General features: G+C 40.4%; 1 protein-coding gene across 2 annotated transcripts in view; it reads left to right on the forward strand.

Annotated features, from left to right (window-relative positions):
- The first annotated feature begins 18,428 nt into the window (after positions 1–18,428).
- Positions 18,429–19,710, forward strand: part of CASR (calcium sensing receptor) — a 74,178-nt gene continuing 72,896 nt past the window's right edge. The window contains exon 1 of one of the 2 annotated variants that reach the window (XM_021548851.3): positions 18,429–18,564. The gene's annotated coding sequence lies outside the window, so the exon portion shown is untranslated. Of the gene's footprint in view, positions 18,585–19,710 lie in introns of both variants that reach the window. The other variant, XM_085591880.1, reaches the window with a different exon arrangement.

The following is a 19,710-nucleotide window of genomic DNA, read 5'->3' on the forward strand; positions in this document are numbered from 1 at the left end:
GCAAACATCAGCCTTCTCTGCTGCCACTCTTTTGTCATGAGCTACAGGGACAGAAGTCATCTTACCAGCATCTTCCCCTTTCCACCTTTTCCCCAGAGCAGCTACAGCACTTTGGGACATGAAGCATCAAGAGCCTATGCATTCACTCTGCTGGTGTTTAATATTGCACTGTAGTTTTCTTGTCACTTCTCCCCCTCCACTCAAGCCTGCATCATGATCAATCCCACAAGTCTAGCCCACTCTCAACAAATTCTTTGCAATTTGCTCCATTCTTATTCTGGGAAATTTTCATATAAAGCTAGAAGAAAATACAGGGAAAAGGAGAATTATTCATGTGAACAGAACTCTGAGGCAGTCAAAGCAAAGACAATATGGGACAAGAAGACTGAGGTTTAGAAAAGAGGGGAAATTAATTATAAGGTGTGTTTGAAAGTCTAAAGCTATTCAGACAACTGAATGCAACAGGAAGAATAGAATTCATCCAGAAAAATGAGAATATGGATGATAGCCCTTTGGAGACAGAGACTTTTTAAGGGTAAAGTTCCTATTTAATAAAACTTGCAAACTGTGCAGGTGAAAATTGCAGCTGATAGAAAGCAGTTTTCCTCTCAGAGAAATCATTAAGAATTCAAAGTATACTCTTAAAAAGGAAATTATTTTTAAAGTATCTGTAAAACCTTGAAAAAATCTAGCCAAAGCATTTAATTTCAATTGTGACAATACACCACAACCAAACAAACTTGGGAACAGAATGAGAACATATAAAATACAAAAAAAAAAAAAAAAAAAAAAAAAATCCTTTTAAATTTTTAATTATTTCCCCCCCACCCCCAACTTCCAAAGATGATCTTTGCAAATTTTTTCAACATTTCTAAGAGAAATTTTTAAATTTGTTGAAAGTTTCTGTTCTTATACCAGAGGTTTCCCTGCACTAAATTTTCTTTATGAGCTGATTTTAACTGGCCTAAAGAGAAGCACTCAGAGACTGATCTACCAGACCTGATAAGTTTGGTTATCAAACACAGGTCATAAGACATGTATCAGAATAAGTATATGGTGGATTTTAAGCTTCATAGTACTGCACAAACCCATTGTGTATACTCTTCTCCATCAACGGTTTCCTAAATGTTTTATTGGTGTGAATAAGTACAATTTCAGAAACAAGTAACAATATGAAAAAAGTAATACCAGTAAAAGAAGGAATGTCAGACTATAAAAGATGACGTCAGACAAAAAATCCCCATCAGACAGAACTGTGAGAAGCCAAGAGGTGTAGTACCTATCCTTTCAGTTTACGTTAACAGTCCATACTTCTGAGACATGGAAATCCATTCTTTTACATGCCTCTGACAATTCCCTTTTTTGGATGGACAAAACATTACAAAGCAATTACAAAACACTGAGAGGCAAATTGCACAAGAAGCTCAAAAATGTATGCAGGAAAATCATGCAGAGAAGTATTACTCCTGATTCAAGTGAACTCCTTAAAAAGCCTCTGATAAGTTTGTTAACAAATACAGTATTTTGTTGGACAGCAGGCAACTGCAATGGGTCTTTACCTTTCTTTCTCTTCCAGGTGATGTAAATGCAACCAAAATGTTCATGTGAAAAGATGAGGAAGACAGCAGATCACCACAGGCTTCTGAGCATTAGTGAGGTAAACCTAGATTTTGGTGCATTAGGACATTCAAAGTAGTTCAGTGAGAAAAAAAAATCAGAAAAAAATGTTCTTTCATGTACAATGGCAATACTACTTCTCAGTATTCAGTGGGAGGATGCACTGCTTTTATTTTAAGCAAGTAGTCCAATATAGCTGGTAGAAATGCAGTTTCAGGAAGAAGTGAGCTAGATTTCACACATAATTGAGAACATGGATTGTTCTGACCTGTGTGCCCAGTCCCACTGATTAAAAGTGCCTGTTATGAAGAGGAACAAACTTACTCTAGTCCTCCTTCTGAGAGCAGGGAGCAGCATATGTGATTAAACAAGTGAGTGATAGGGCCACTCTTGACTAATCTGAAGAAGATCAGTGAGAAGAGGTAAAACTGTGGAACTTTGAACTAGAAAATATAATGGGCCCTGGAAACGATCTTGTATGAACCATGCTGGCTGGGAATTACAAGAAAAATCACAGGCTCATCTTTCTAGTAAGTACACATAGACCTGTAAAAAGAGGTGAACTTACCTGTGTATACTTGCATACTTGGAAATGTGGGTGTTCTGTGTTTTTTTACACGTGAAAGAGTAAAGATGTTCAAAGCTTCACTCTGTTCAGCAATTTCTACAGTAGAACACTAGGTACAATTGATTTTAGCAAAGAGGGGTGGTTGCCCTGTTAGTCATCCAGTCTGATGTAAAATTAAACAAGAGGGAATTTTTTTTAAACTAAGTACAATTTCTCAATTTGTAAACTAAAGGAGGAATCTGCTACTTTAAGTCATAACAAAAAGAATTGCAGGCTCATCCTCTAAAATGTCCCTGATGAGAATGAAAACCAAGTCACTGGTTGTACTGGGATGACTTTATGATGCTTGTATTCTCATTTGTCTGTTTAGACCAGAAATAAGTTTTGCAGCTTTAAGATTATTTCAGAGAACAAAAGTGGGGAGTGGAGTTTGCTGTCAAGAGCTGCACTTGCTCCCAGCATCCTTCTCCTAGACTGTGTTGTCTGCAGCACAGACAGCGAGAGAGAGCTCTCCTTTAGTTTAAGTTAGTTTTTAGCTAGCTGAGGCAGAGAAGTTCCCTGGACTGAGGTTTTCTTCTTTTTCTTAGAATTGTTTAAACCTGCTCTAGACTGAAAACCCAAAAGAGCATAGGCAGCTCTCACCTATGGCCTACTGGAGCCTGGCCTGGGCCACAGCATTTCCTAGCACTGGTTGGACTGATAAGAGTCTGAGTAAGCCGAGCTACAGCCCATGAAGGAGACTTTCTGAGTTTGTCATCTCTTCAGAGTGGCACAAGGTTTTATTGTTTAATATTGTTCAATTTTTTTTTTTTTTTTTTTTTTTTTTTTTTTTTTTTTTTTTTTTTTTTTGTGCTAGTGAATCCTTTGCCACTTAAATGAACAGTTTTTCTCCACTTTTCTCCAAGGAAATATTTTCCCAAACCAATTGAGAGAGGAGACTCTTAAATTTGCTTTCTAGGAGAACCCCTTTGGAGGTTTTCTCCCAAATTTGCCCTAAACCAGGACACTGGTGTTGTGGACCTCTGCTACAGTAACACATTCCAAGAATGAGCTGCAATGGAGTCTCAGACACAAGGAAATGTACCTGGGGATTGTTAACTTCAGCAAGGGAGCCATGTCAAGGCTCTAGTTCTCTTCCTGTCACAGTTATTCTGTGTAGGACTAACTCACTACTGAAATATCTGAGAAGGACCACAGCAATTTTTTAACATTGCCTACAGAGAAATGGTTCAAATGAAATTAGAAGGATGGCTGACTAGTTGAAAATGCTAGGAAGCTTATTTCCTGCATTTGAAAGTAGATAGGAAAAAAAATTAAATGGCTGTTTCCATTAGCTACAATCTGATTTATAATCTGGCACAAATGAAACATTTCAGCAATAAGGAAAGCCTGGAATTGAAATAATGGAGATAAGTGGTTCCAGAGAAAAGCTGAGAAAACACTAGCTTTGAAACACCGAAACTGAGAAAAAGTTAACTGAGGGAAGGCATTTGTGAAGGTTCTGGTATCTTTGTAGCACTGAGGTTTATGTCAGGGCAGATACAGCTTTGGAGAAATTGGCATTGGAGTTATCTAGACATTTAGGTGCTTTATTTGTCAGCATCACAGCATTTCCCAAGAAAAGTAGACAAGTACTGTCACACTGCGAGAGAATTAAAGCAGAGTTAAGCAATTTGACCAAAGTCATTCAGGAAAGTTGTGAAAAAGCAAGGTACAGAATCTGATCTCCTGAGAATCACTCACTCTCTGATCCACAAGGCCATTCTTCCTTGTTGAGCCAACTGTTCCACAACAGATCTCACTCAGTGCAAACCACTTTTCCAACAGGAAATCAACGTTCTGGGCTTTGATTAAATTGGGTTAAAAAAGGATGTGCTTGTATCTGAGTGGCAATTGGATAACAAGCATATTTAGAACCTGGGCAGACTTTGATCTGCAAGGGAAAAAGAGCACAGTGGAGGAAAAACAAGTCAAGGCAGAGGCTTGCAAGTAGCATTTTGACAAATGTGAACTAAAGGAAGCATTGGTTTATTGGTTTGATTAACCCATATTCTTGTCAGAATATGCTTTTGCACTGTCTAAAGCAAATATCCCTGCTTGTCATTCATCCAAGTGAATACACCTAATCTCTTTTAATAACTTTGTTTCTTAAACCAGCCATTGCCATTTCCGTCGCATCTGATCCTAAAATATTGTACATGTGCAATCAGTACACAGCAGTGTTAATAGATTTTTTCCCATAATAATCTTTTTATAGTTGTTCACTTCCCAGACACCCAAGGAAATGCATCATATCTGCAATACAGTGCAGAGACAGCTAATGGGAAGTACCACGAAGCTGGCAACAGGCAGTAGGGATCAACTTCCGAATCTGATCAGGAATTTTTGAGCTTTACCATGCTGGGGACCATATAGCAAGACACATTTCCTTGCAAATGATTTCATGTCTCATTTTCAGACCACAGGGAACAAACTTTCTTGTGTGCTTATCCATGTGACTAATTGATGCCTCCAGTAATTCCAGCCTCTGTCTGTTAAAAAAAAAAAAAAAAAAAAAAAAAAAAAAAGCCCTCATGTTATCATCTCCTCATCTTACTTGGTCAGGCTTCATACTCAGAATACCCGCATCAGCACCTTTTTTTCTGTGCTGGTCTTGCTGACCTGTACCTTTTGACAGCTATTGATAAAAAGCTGGTTACCACCAGGTGATGATATGTTTGTTGCTGACAAGCAGCATGGGTTCCCAGGCCCCCATGTGAGGAGTTTTGCAGTGCTTTTGAACACAGTGCCTCTTAAAACTGGTTATAGTTTTTCTGAAATAACACTGTTTATTAGGAAAAGCCAATTCTTTTAAATCAGCCCTGCTGGTGAGAAAGTGCAGCTTTTTATTAATTGATTCAGTAAAATCTGGGGAAGAAATTAGGTGGTTATGCTATCTGAATTTAATATTTTCAAAATTAGGCATTCTTCTTCAACTGGAATACCTTTTTTCCAACATTTATGTTTTAAAAGGTTTAAAATATTTGGAAGTTCAGATGGAAGAAGCGGTTTTCAAAATCGGTGGAACAATATTTCAAATTTCCCCTATTATTTTTTACCCACAGAATTTCTGCTCACTATTTTTGGTAAGTTAAGGGTCTTTGTGACTCTTCAGGAAGAAAAGATACTTCAGAATCAGACCCTCACTGAATCCAAAACTACTTCACTTCTCTGTAAACTGCCTTCCCAGATACTGCAAATCAGTCACTCTTCTAAAGTGGTCCTTACTAGGGCCTTTGCCAATAACTTTGCCTATTTCTGAACATCTGCTTGAGTTTAGTGTGCTTCATTTAAACTCATAGACATTTGGCAACATGAGTACATTCCATCATGCCCTTTTCTATAGATCACTTCGGTACTCTAGGTGTTACTCAGATTTTCTAGATCAAAGAAACAGCCACTTCATATTTCAATTCCAGGATCTGCAGTACTGTAAGAACAATCTGGTCTACCTGTTCAGTACTGTGCTATTTAGAAATAGTTTCATTCCTTATTGATAAGGGCAAGTGAAAAGATATGTAAGCACTTAAAAGCATAGATCAAATCTGAACCTGGAGCACTGATGTTTAGTAGAAACATGGACAAAACATGCCTAGCATTGCTGTTGTCAAGCTCTGTATCCAGAAAATAGTTTATTTGATACTGATGGCATCAGTAGCCCAATGTGTGGTGTCCCAGGTAGAGAGTTGATACTAAGTGCTCAGGGAGAAAATCAGAGCCTACAAGAAGGCTAAGATTTCAGCAACTGTGCTGCTGTTTGTCTAAAGGTGTGTGTTTCAGTATGTGTCCTTTTACAAGTGGGTAGAGTAGGGGTAGAAATATCTTTTCATCCATTAGAACACAAAATAGAGTGTTGAATATCTCATCTTTAAAATGGAAATAATAATATTTCATTACCAGTGTAGGCATCAGTCTTTCCTTTTGATAAATCACAGTACAAAGTAATCTTTTGATACTCTTTTGGCTATAGGAAGCATTAGCCTGGTCATAAACACACTACTAAAAATTATTTGGCCCTTTTAAAAATTAAAGCTTTGGTGTTGTAAAAGTCCACGGAGAAAGGCACAGTCTCTGCTTTTGCCAGCCCTTACTTTCTGATTCCGTGACTTGACTTTGCACCTCAACTCTCTGTACATTAGTATCCCTGATTGTTAGATAAGGTAATGGTCCCTAGATTTACAAAAACGCTTTAGCATCCCTAGACAAAAGGAGAGGTACTGTGGAAGCACAAAGAATTGTTTACATGAGTTAAAAAATAACTTTTAACCTTTGATCTTGGAGATCTATTTCATATGTGCACCATATGCTCAAAGGCCTGACAGCTTCAGCTTCACCTTTTTTCTGTGGATGCACTCTTTGACTTCACAGCCCTTATGCTTTTAGCTTGATGGCATCCAAGATGCATCTTAGCAATCATATTCTGCCAGTAACACATATTCTTTGCCCCTCAGGATCTGGGAAATTTGCTTCATTCCTTTCTTTTCCACATGGCTCTTTGGAGAAGTTAACCTCTGAAGAAACCCAAGCAAACAAACAGAAATCCCACAAGCATAAGGGATTTGCAGCATGTTGAAAATGCATAGGGGTGGAAAAACAACTCCGTAGTTGTCAGCTGAATCTGATCCAAACAATCTGATCAAGAATGATAACTCAACTTTGTTTTGTGCAAAAAGATCTTTGTTTATACATGGGTGCACAACAAGGGGAAACCATTAGCAACATTGAAGTAGCTGGCCTGAAATGAAAAATGTGCTGGCTAGAAGAGAGGAGAGGCAGCCTGCAGAAGAAGTTCAATTTTTGCAGGGCTTCTGGTGACAAAGGGAATGTTATGGAATGTGTAAGGTTTATTTCAGGGCAGATTTTTTTGAACTGATACCTTGCCTCTAATATTTGATTTAGAGAATGTTGTGTGTCTGTGAAAGGGCCAGGAATAGAAACAGGCATGGCCATGAACACCTTACTTATATGATGACTATGCTGGAAGAGTTATTTGAGAAACTGCTTGACCAAGGCAAAGGGTCACAAAGACAATGTTAACATGGGGAAGGTAGAAAACCAGACAGCAGCCTTGCAGTGAAAACTGTGAGCTAAGCCACTTGAAAGTGCACAAGCAGGAGAGGAAAAGGCAGATTCTTCCCCTGCTCTCCTAATATCTGTCTTTCCTGTCCAGAAGTCAACTAGCAATCACATCACTCAGGACTGTCTCACTGGTGACTTGATCTCACAGCATAATGCATCCAGGGCCCCTCTCCACACCTCCTTCCCTGGTTCCAGGTTGCCTTTGCAGGTGAGAACAACCATACTAAAGGTCCAGATAAGAAGGCAGCATACTTCCCCTGTAGACCAGGGACAAATGCTGAGGGAGGGAGTACATGAACAGTCCAAATGTAGTTCAACTGTCTCCCAGGTTCTAAAATCCACCAGTTCTAGTCCTCCATGAAAGCCAAAACAGTCCTGAGGGAGGCATTGAAATGGCAAATTCATCTTTTGTTTTTTCCAACCCAGTCATGATCTTTCAGACTTCTACCATAACATACCTCAGCTGCCTCATTTCCAAGTTGAACAGCATATTTAATCTCTGCCTGTATGTAAGTTTTTCCAGTTCACTGACAATCCTAATTCTTTTGTACCTCTTCTAGTTCCAGTATATCCTGTTTTCAGTGGGAAAGACCAGAGCTGAGGACAGCATTCAGGATGTGGACGTGACAGTCTTTTAATCTTCACATGGCATCTCCTAGCCTACTACATTCAACAAGAAGCTGAAAGGTAAACAGCTGGTAGCTGAGATGCAAGCAGTTGTAATCACTGTAAGCCCTCTTGGACTGCACAAGTACTTCTAAAAACAATGAGTACAACAAATAAAACCATCTACCATTAAAATAAAAAGAAGAAAAAAGCCAGTGCAAATTACAAAATTTTTGCTATCACCCAAAACAAACCAGCAGTAGAAAAATAAGTTTGAAAAATGTTACTAACACCAAGCTACAGTGCCAAGTGTTGTCTCCTGTCTTACAAGATGATGGATGGTGGGTTTAATTCAAACTCCAAGCAAAATAATTGGATTCTGGAAAAAGTTAAAAAATTAATAACTACAATATCTTCTGAGGGCTGAAAGTGGTACTAGAAAAGCAAACAACTCAAGGCAAGCGTAAAGACTAAAAGAGAAAGAAAACAGTGAAAGCAGTAAGTGTGACAACTACTGATGAAGGACTACACAATAATCAACATAAGGAAAAAGGTAGAATACTAATATTTTGACTCTGGAACACTTAGAATAGTTTTAGGAAGCCTCAAGGAATAGAGGGATATTTCAGGCCACTTTCTACAACTATTTCTCCTGGTTCTGGCAGATTCCCTTTCCCTCCTATCTACCCTCTTTAAGTCATGGTGATACCATTTTTTGCAGGTCTGTATAGAAGACCAGATTAAATACATACATATTTTTAATTTTGACTCTTTAGTTGGACCTACTTCCCAATTTCCTGTCCACCTCCACAGTCAACCACACCAAAGAGGGGTAAATGAGTGTTTGAGTCTGAGGGAGGCAAACAGGAATCCCTTGGTCTTGTGGCTCTGCTTAGGATGATTTTCTTGGAGCCATAGCTTCAGATTCAACCAGGTGATGAATATTCATATAGATACTTAGATATTCATCTAAATATCTTGTTAGGCTCTTTCTTTTTGATAAAAATCCAGAACTATTTGGGTCAGGTTCTTTTGTTTATTTCAACAGTAACTTAGTTATTGAATCAGCCACCAGGCAGAGATGTGAGTGTGCCTGTAGAATCAGTCAGGTAAACTGGCCAGTCACTGACAGATAATGAGGTAAAGAATATTGGACCAAGATTTGTTACAGACAATTAGACCAAGTCACAGCTGGTAAGGTGGAAAGTACTAAAATCCTGTGGAATAGATCAATGCCCAGCAGGACAGAGACTGTTTGCGGAGTTTCTCATTCTTGCAACTATCTGCAACTTATCTCTGCAATAGTGGATGAGGATATTAATTCGAGTGAGTTGATTCCTGTGTACAAAGATAAACAAGTGTGGTTTTGGAGCAAAAAGCTTTCCAAGAAGTAAAAATCTTCCTTACTTGAGTCATCTTGTCATGGGAACTATTAAGACCAATGTAGAAAAAGAATGTTGTAGGACATATAGCTAAACATGATTACCACTTTTTCCCATGCTCTTCAAACACAAATATCATTATTGACCAAAACATGCGAATTTAAAAGCCAGCCAGAAATTTCTCATTGTCTGTAAAACCTTGAAGACTCACTCTACCCAAGAAGCACATTCTAAAGCATGGTAAGTGTGGGAAAGGCTATGACAAAAAGTAGGTACAACACATTAGCAACATTTTCAATTACTTTTTATGCTTTTAAAAAGAAACACAATTTACTTTCTAATCTACATTTTAAATATCATATCATCCCACTAGCAACTGTGACACAGATGACAAGAGGAGAATAATTATTTCCTTTCTTTAATGAGTAGATTTATTCAGTAATGGCTGAATAGTATGTGTGACCATTTCACAGGAAAGCAGAGGTGGTTAATGAGAGCTTCATTATGACTGATAATCAAACAATACTGTAATGAAAGCATAAATTGAGGCTGGATATTATAAAGACAGGAGCATTGTGAACACATAGTTTTATTCCTCTGCAATAGAGACTGTTTGATTTTGTATGAATGTCCTAAAACTAAAAAAAAACAGTTTTTAATAGAAAATATTTTGCATGAGTAATTCTTGGTAATCGTTCCGACAATTATTTGTCAGCAATATTACGAAATTTACTTGAATTCAAGTCTGAATTTGCATAAATTCAGATTCCAATAAGTGTCTCTTCCTGGACTAGGTGTCTGGGTGTAAATGCAGGAAAATGGGTGTCTCTCCATATCTGAGGAGTTGAGAACTTACCCATCTCTTTCTGCCTAGCTTGGGACACTAAACAGGAAAGGTTATTTACTTTTTTCCTTTTAGTACCAGAAAACTGACTTTGACTTTGAAACTGAACTCTATTTACCACTTTGCCCACCACCATGTTGGTGTTGAATGGCTGAGATAAATTCACACCTCCATCTTCCTTTTCATAAACTAAACAAATCTGTCTCTTTCAAATTTTCACTGAGGTTTTTTTTCTGAATCTTCCATCATTCTTATGTCCTTTTGCTTGCTCATCTCCAGTTTTAAGGCCATCTGTCTTAAAGGAAGAACACTTGCACTTGATACAGAATTCCATCTGTTGCCACAGTAGTGCAAATCAGAGGCAGAAGATCCCCAGTTTACAAATTAACACTTTTCTGGGAAGCATTGTTTGGGTGGACCTGATGTTCATCTACATGTCCATTGAGATGTCCAAGTGCTTTCATTGCAGTTGAGGCCTAAGCCTTAGTGAATACATGCACAAATGTCAATGTGTGTGAATTATTGTCTCATTTCTCAGTCAGCATCAGCTAAAGTGTTTAGATTGTTGTGAATGAGTAGAAGTGCAGAGGCAAGACTGGTGGCATTTTGTGTGAATCTAAAAAGATACGGAGAACTACATTCATCCTGGTTTTAAGAATTTTTTTCATTCAAGTTTTAAGGTCCTGGCTGAAGTGTCTTATTTAGGAGCAAATATTGCCACATGCTGACTCTTAACTTCACAAAGAACCTTCAGAGGGCTGTTCAGATCTCTTGATGGGGCCTTATACTTTCAGTCACTTCCTGTTACATGTTATACAGTAAGTATGCTAAAGGATCTGCTCTACTTCATTGCTCACTCCACCAGTTCTTCATGTCTATTGTTATTAGATAACAATAGGAGACAGTAACTAATTTGTAGAAAGGCAGATCCCTGTGATTTATTTAGAACAGTACATTAGCATTCAGTCTTTACTAGATTAAAAACTTTGACTTGCAAAGATTGTGGAAAAAAATAGCTATTAACTTTGATCATCAAGAATAATTAACCACGACAGCAGCTGAACTTAAGATTCATCTCAGTTAATGTTTGTCAAGGTAGATAATACCTGAACTGACCAAAATCAAACACAAAACCCACATCCAGCCAATCTGTCAAAATCTGCTCACATTTGCAATCACATGAAACAGAACTGACTGTTTCAATAAATCACATTTTAAGATTATAGTTAGTGTGTGAGCTAATTAAGATTCTTCTGTTCTTAGAAGGCTGCTTATTATTCTAAGTGCAAATTCTTTGGGAATGCTATGATTTTGGGGAAGATAGTATGTACAAGTCAAAAATGGAATAGAAATTACAAGAGAAAGAGAAAGGAGCTGGGATAGGAACTCAAAAAAGCAAGCACATATACATATGGCTAGAAATCTGCCTGAAATGCAGCACTTCTGTGACTCATTCTCTTGACAGAAGAGCAGCAGAATAGGAAGGATGGCAGCTAGGGAGCTGTGGGAAACATGAGAGAAGACCAAGAGGCTTCCCAAGAGTAAATGAGCACTTATGGTTCAGTTTTCACCTTGAAAATTTTCAGTATGTACATATAGGTGCTCAAAAAGCCCTTCTAAATATAGAAAGGGTAAAACACTCCTGAAACTTCAAAAGGTCTTCTGATTTCAATGTATTTCTGATTTCTGTGTTTATTTTTAATCCTACAGTATAACTCTTGCTTGGGTTGTCTATGCTAAAGAGATGTTTGGAAGCCTCCTCTGTGGTCAGATTTGGGGGTTTTCCATCCCAACATTTCACTAACTGCAGACTAATACAAAAGGGATTACATTTACAGACCTGCAGGCTTAATAATCACTATTGCCTCAGTCTGATGTGCTGCTTTTGCTCTTCAGCCTAAGGTAAAAAAGCCAGGACAATGTGTGCAAGCTTTTTCTGTAGCTGACCTGAACCAAATGATGAAAACACAGAGAAGAAATACGGATGTAAAAATAAAGGAAGACAGTGGCTCACATCTGGAAAATTTTCTTTGCAATCATAAAATGTGGTCATGAAACTGTTATTTTATCCATGGCTAGCTCCTGAAGCACAAGATGACTGTCTTGAGGGAAAACAGCCAGCTCACTAAGCTGCCTCAAGTAGACCAAGTGTGACCTGTAGATCATACCAACGCAGGAACTGGGTAACAAACAAAGGAACTGCAATAGTTATAAATAATCTCTTTAGCAGAATATTCCTTGCCAAAGAATTATAACAGAATAGGATTTTAAGAAGAGTGTGCTTGGCTGTGTTTAATAGAGGGCCAATGTTCTCTGTGTGCTTCTGCTTTGATATTCAGCAAATACCTTGGAGATTTTGTTTTGGTTTTTCATACTCCCCAGGACAGGATATTCCAGGGTAGGGTTGCTCAACAAATAACTGCTCGAATGATATTGCTTGGGCTGCTTGCATCTGCCAGAGTAATCCTGCCCAACTGTGCATATCCTTTTAAAAATCTAAGGAAGGAGAAGAAACATTTAAGGATAACCAAATAAGAAGTACCTGTGCCCAAAAAAGGAATGCAAGAACAAAGAAGATGAAGAGGGAATGGAGTAAAGAAAATGTGAGAATAAAGAAGATGAAGGGAGAAAGGAATGAAGGAAGATGATAATGGGCATCACCAGCTACTTCCAGATCTGTACACGAGGAATACAGACCCTCGCCAAGAAAGTAGAAATTTCAAAATTAGTTTGGAGGTGGTCCTGGAAAATGTACATGCAGAACAATTCGGCAGTGGCAGCAGGGGGGATGGACTGGATGTGAACTTATTGGGTCTCTTCCATCTTCAGTTTCTATGAAAACAGTCACCATTCTTTAGCAATATGATAAATATTTTAAAAAATCATAGATACAAACTAAATAAAACATATTAAATAACAAGTGCAGCCAATTTAATCATGACTTTTCAACTTTTTAAACCAAGACAGCAGGGAGGAAGAAGGAACAGGCTCGAGATTTTTAGTCCTCTTTGTTTAAGGCTAATTCGCATAGGACACACCTTCATGAGACTTGTTCAATAACATTTGTGGAGCTGGACTAGAGTTGTTGTTGGATTGTTCTCAGTCCACAGGGCTGCTGGTTTTATCCAATGCACACTGGGTGCTGTCTCTCTCTAGCAGCTTTCAATTCAGATTCTGCCGTGTTTATGCTTTACTCCTAGCTGGACCAGTAGATTTCATTTTGGGTAGTGCAATACCAGTCTAATCCTTAGGCATTTCATAACCAAAATCTGATTCCTCTCTTCATTCCTGCACTGACTAAAACAATATAAACTACCCTTCAAGAGCAAATCTCCTCCTCTCTAAGGAATCCATGTGTTGCAGATACACAAACTTCATGTTCCTCAGCAGGGGGAGAAAAATTTTTGGCTTAAAAAACATAGAGCTCATTATTTGAGCACGTGGTGTGTCCACAAAGTCTAGCTGCAGCAAGGGGACTTGTGTTCCATGGCACAGCCACTAGACAGTGATATAGCCACATGTACACAACCAAAGCACACCCCTCTAACAGCATCTCCTTCATATAACCTCTCTCCAGCATTTCCTTCACAACCCAGCAGCACAAATTTTCTCTGAATCCCTATAAAAACTTATCTTGCATATTTCTTCTGAGCAGAGAGGAAGGCTTTAATAATACCTTTTCTCCAGTACAAGCTGAAGCTGAAGAACATTCTAAGGTAGAGGGAGACAGGGATATGTCTTCCTATGGTGCTCAGTTTGTACTATGGGAAGAAGACCTCAGCTTTCTGGGCTGTCATTCTTCAAACTATCAGTCTAGCTTCTTTTATTTGTAGCAAAAGTAGTTTAAGAACTTGAAGCAGATATCATCATTCTCCTGGTTGCATTCTTCCCTGAACTTATGTTCCAGAACAAGACAATGGAGAGCCTGGTTTAGGCTCATTGTAAAATCCTCTTCAGCATGCCAGGCCTTGGGAAAAAGACTCAGCCATGAGTAAATTGGTACAATTTTGGGCTTCAGCTTCCCAGAACTGGCTCGAGGCACTTATATCCACACCCATTTTATGAGGCATATCTCTGACAAACACCAGCTGCTTCACTTCTGCCTCAGGAAGCTTTGTCAGAAGGAACATTAAACTTTGCAGTTATCCCATTTAACTTTGCACCTTGGCATCTAGCTTTTATATCTCCTTCCTGACTCTTTCTTCTACACCATGGACAAGGGACCCAGGTAAACTGGAGGAGGCTAACTTAAAAGAACAAGAAGCCTGTCCTAACACCAGTTCATACTCCTGACAAAGACTAGGTGAATCAAGTAGTTTTCCAAACCCTTTTACAGTGCTTCTTGACTTGAGAGACTCAACCTGAGAGCTGCAGGAGTTCTGTTTGTTCTACATTCTGTTTGTTTCTACATTTTTGTCCAAATGATGGGAAGAGTTGCCCCTTTGAAGAGTTTCTGCAGAAAAATGCCCCTGTGGGATTATTGTCCTCCACAGCTAGAGACAATTGATGAACAAAATGCCTGTATGTAATGAGAAGTCTTCAGTACTTTGTCTTACAAGCTGTCACCTACCCTGCTCACATCAACACAGGGCCTCACCACTCCCCTCACCTCTGTGAGACTCCATCACCTCATGGCATCTGCACATTTCCTACTCTGGCTACTCACTAGGAAATTAACTTGGAGTACAGAAAACAATTCACAGAGCTGGTGTAAGATGTCTGTGCAATGCCATCCAACAGAGCTATTATTCCTGACCAGGAACCATCAGAGACATCATCAAGACAATCATCAGTCAGCATAACTTGCCCAGTAGTGCCCTAAAAGACAGTCCATGAGACCCTATCTACCTTAGTTCTGCTCAATATATACATCATTGGTAGGCGCAGCTGATTACAGATGCCACTCCAATCACTGATCTCTTCCAAGAGTCCTTTCCAGCAGCTGCCATCCTCTCTCCCAGTCTTTGGTCTGAGTTTCTACTGCATCTGGGCATCTGATGAGATGCAGCTGAAAACCATAACAGCCTTTCAATCAAACAACACTCTTACAAGAAGAAAGTAGTTGTTTCTGAGCAACCTTCTGTCCTTCTGAACTCCCTGTTCTGTGAGACCCCCTTGGTAGCTCCCTGAAGAATCTGCCCACTGACACCCCTGGTGTCTTTCCATCACAAGGGACCTGCTGCAACTTGGTCAGATTGGCCTGACAGTGCAGCCTTTGATCCTTTGAGACCAAACCCGGAAGACCACAGTGCAGTAGAGATGATCACACTATCCTGGAAGCCAGAGAAGTCTCTTGCCACCTCAACTTTTCTCTCCTTTATCCTTAGGTTTGATATTCCATCTCAGCCCTTCACAGCTTTTTCTTCTTTCAAAGCTTGTGGTATTTTCAATAAATAGTCAAAGGCAGGCTTGACTTGTAGTTTCAAAGGAACTAAGGTTCAGTAGTTCTGTGTATTCTTTTTCCTTTTGCTCTCACATGTGCCTTTTAAGTAGAAGTGATTCTCGGTATTTGTTGGTTTCCTCCTTTCACAGGCATTGTATCACTGAGCTGCTGATGCTGTTCAGTATTACAATAGAGAAGGAAATAAATAAATAAATATGTGGATTTTACTTGTTATTTTTATGCTGTATTTTACATTCTTGTTGTATATGGCAAAGGCAGAGAGAAGCTGAGATGTAAGGACTCCAAAATCAGGTCACTAGTGAAACTGGCTTGGGTCCAGAGTCTCTACGACAAATGTCAGCTTCATCTGAAAAAGGCAATAGAGTCAAAACTGCAATTACTGTCATTATCACAAGACTCAGAATGTTAGTATTTCCCTGGTGTAGGTAGCTTACTATTTCTTTTCCCTCCCACCTAATTCAAAATAAAATAAAGCCATGTGAATAAAAATGAAGGATAGCACAGGTTTGAAAAAGGCGTCATAGGTAATTCTTTCTCTGGAATGCTCTGTGGTGAGCTGTTTAGGCAATGTCCTTGCTAAGTGAGAGATGTGGGTTCAATCTGCTTAGAAATTGGAAGAATTGAGCCTTCTACATCCTGGCTGGGCTCCCCAACACACTGGGTTCTGAGGGTTCTCTGATACAGCGCATTCTGGTATGATCTGCTCAAACTCTGTAGGTGAGAGAGAGGAAGAAAGCCTGCCATGCTGCATGGGCTTAAATACAAGGGCCCTGAATGGATGTCATCCTGCTGGCTTGCCTTGTGTTGCTGAGTTCTAGAAGCCAAAGAGATTCCCAGCAAGATCAAAGACTGTCCCAGTGGGCTTGTCCTGATGCCTCTTCCTTGCCTGATTTTTATTGCTGGAAACAGTTTTTGTTCTGTTGCTATTGTCATGGTAGAAGAAGCCATCACAATGTGATGAAGTCACAGACAATGGGGAACTACAATTAATATTGAGAGAAATTAAAAAATAAAACTTTCTGTTACATTGTTTTCTATTTGATACAACCATGCATGAAGTACCGGGCCACAAAAACCCCTGTGGCATAAATAGCATGGCTGGCTATGTGGGGGTAGTGCAGCAATGAATATAGCAGTAATTGATTTACAGATTTCGTGGAAGTTTGAAGGTTGCCATTTTAAAGGTTTTCTTTCATCTCTTCTGTCTCTGCCCCACAACTACATGATTATTTAAAATAACCAACTTCCTGTTCTCTCCAATTTTCTTAATAAGTGAACTGCCTTACAAAATAGTTCAGATTTATTGCCATGCTACAACATGGTCTTGAAGAGCCTGAGTCCAAATACTTGGTGTACAAAGAAATCTGTATTGTTTCTTCAAACAAAATTTTATTCTGATTTAGGATTTGAAACATTAACACTTTTGACTGCTGCAGGGAAGTGTTACATTTTCTTGGGGCTGCAAATCAAAGTTTAATACAACATTAGTAGGGAATCCTCTGAATCTGTAGACCTTGTATCTGGAACCATCTCCAGTTAAGCATGATTAAGAATTAAGAAAGCTCTTCTTCCCCCTTTGGAATCAGTAATTTTTTATTATTTTTTTTAATCTGAAAAGTATTTGCTGGCATTTTATTATGTTTGTTCAATTATACTGTATTAACTATCAAAAGAATGATTATCTATTTCTTAAAAAGTTACTGTACTGCAGTAGAAATAGGAAAGGAAAACTATTTTGCAAAATTAACTGTATCCTAATACGAGAAATGCTATTTGAGTATGTAAGCAACTTTGTGGGTAATTCTCCAATAATACATAGACTACACATTTACTAAAGTTAGGTCTCATAGATCTCCTTCAGAAATGAAGGTTTCTATCACCTTTTCAAGGTAAAAATATAACACACTTTAAATACATTCTAAGTGTCACTCTTAGCAGTATATTGCAACTCTAACAACATTTTTGCTGTTATTATTTGGCAAAGGAAAACTATATAGTCAGGACAGAGCCAAACCTCTAAAGTTGGGCTGGCTGTAGAATGGCACCAGAGTCTGTGTATAGGGCTACATTCTACTTTTCCTTTAAAAAAAAAGAAGCATTTTATGAGGTTAAGAGTTTTCAAATACAAACTGTATAATGATCCCAAAAGACTGTTGCTTTCAAACAGTGTTGAAAGATTTTTGGACTAGGGAAGCAATGTAATAATGTAAGCGCTACCATATAATAATGAAAATATTTTGTTCTCTGCATTTCAATTCTTAAGATCCAAATCAACTGGTGGGTATAACAGATCTGTAGCTGTAAAAATCTGCAAAACCACACCAAAATTCAACTGTACAGAGCAATATGACGATTTTCATCTTCAAGAAATACAGGTCCCTGGTGTCTGCTCTGTCAGCTTCAGGTACCAGGGAACAGCATAAGCCGGGAGGTCAGACTTTTTCGTTGAGAGCTGGAAGAAAACCCTAGTCTTGAAAAGAAAACTGAGCAAGCAATGATTTTTTATTAATATTTTTTTCCTCCCCCACAGTTGCGTCCCGCTGCAGGGTTAAGTACCCGTGTGCCAACCTGCCGGGTGCCGCTGCACGGAGAGCCGCAGGGTCAGCGCCCCGAAGCCTGGCAGCAGGGAGGCTCACGGAGAGGTATCCGGCGTCCCTTCCCCTCCGGGGCGGTGCGCTCGGAGCCCGCCCGGGGCCGCCGCTACCTGCGGGGCAGCGCGGGGCGGCGCGGAGCGAGGAGCGCCCGGGCGGGTCCCCGCGGTCGCCGCCGCCGCCCGCCCCGCCTTGCGTGGCCCGTGGGAGCGGGCCCGGGTGCCGGAGGCGGTGGGGAGGGCTGGGACGGGGCCCTGGCCAGGGGTTTCTCTCTCCCCCACCCCCTCCTCCTCTCGCCGCCGGTTCCCGTGAGGCTGCAAGTGCCGCCGCGGCAGCTGGGGGGCCGGCGGGGGATGCTGCTGCCGCCGCCCTGCCCAGCGCCGGAGTGAGGGCAGAGCTGGTGGCGGCAGGAGCAGCCCCGGCGGCGGGACGAGGTGAGCGGGGCGCGGGCCAGGTGGGTGCGCGCCCGGGATGGGAGCGGGGCCGGGAGGGCAGCGCTCCCGCCGGGACCAGCCCGCCCGCGCCGGGGGCGCACGGGGGAGCGACGGACGGGGTCTGACGGGCGGGGAGCGCTGCGCAGCGCCGGGTCTGGCTTTGGGGCGCAGAAACCGGGAGAAGCAGAGCCCCTGGCCAGGCGGGGTGCGGAGCGAGCCAAGGGCGATAGGGAGCCGGGGGCACTTCAGGCTGAGCCCGGCCGGCCATGCCAGGTGAAGACGTAATTCCACGGAGAGACCCCTCCGCCTCCCCTCCCCAAATCTTGGGCAGGATGATTTCTGATACATGTAGGATCAGGCGAAAGGAGAAATTTCCGCAGAGCTCTGAGGTGTTTTCTCTGGCTCAAGTTATCTAGGAATAATATTGAGGGGAAGAAGAACAGTAATTCATAACAAAACTTTAAAGAGCAACAAGTTGTTTTACTGAAATCACACGCGCTGGGGAAAAAAAAATCACCTCACTGATCCTGATAGAAAGAGGCTAATAGCAGTATCTTGAAACCGATTTATACCACAGTTACGAGTTTCTGAAGCCTTAGCACTATTCAAAACGAGTTCCACCATATATATATGAAGAGGGTTTTTGAGAAGTCCTGAATCTTCCCTTAAAATCTTCATTTTTACTTGGGTAGATATAGGATATGATAAAATTATTTATGTATTTGTTTGAAGTGTCCCCCTGGGGGTTTTTTGGGTTTGTTTTTTTTTGTTTTGTTTTGTTTTGCTTTTTTTTTTTTTTTTTTTTTTGGGGGGGGGGGGTGTTTACTGTTTTGGGGTTTTTTTTCCTACTTGAAACAGGTGGTCTATTTTGCACTGTCCTCCTGCTCCCTCTCAGGCTCTGCCCCCAAAACCACTTCTGTGTGTCTTTCTGCACAGTCATGGTGCAAACTAGATTAACCTTGTTGGACACTCTGGGCTGGATTCAGAGGAGCAGAGGAGGCTGGTAGCCCTACATCTTCCAGCCATGGCCAGTGCAGTTCTCCTGTTTGGTCATGTATCATGGAGGAGAGAGTGACTTTGCAGGCTTTCCCGATTTCCCCTTTTGCGTAGCGTCTCTATCACAGCTGGGACTTTTTTGCCTCCTAC

Source organism: Lonchura striata, chromosome 1, assembly GCF_050655825.1.
Source record: "Lonchura striata isolate lonStrDom1 chromosome 1, ASM5065582v1, whole genome shotgun sequence".
Lineage (NCBI taxonomy): Eukaryota > Metazoa > Chordata > Aves > Passeriformes > Estrildidae > Lonchura > Lonchura striata.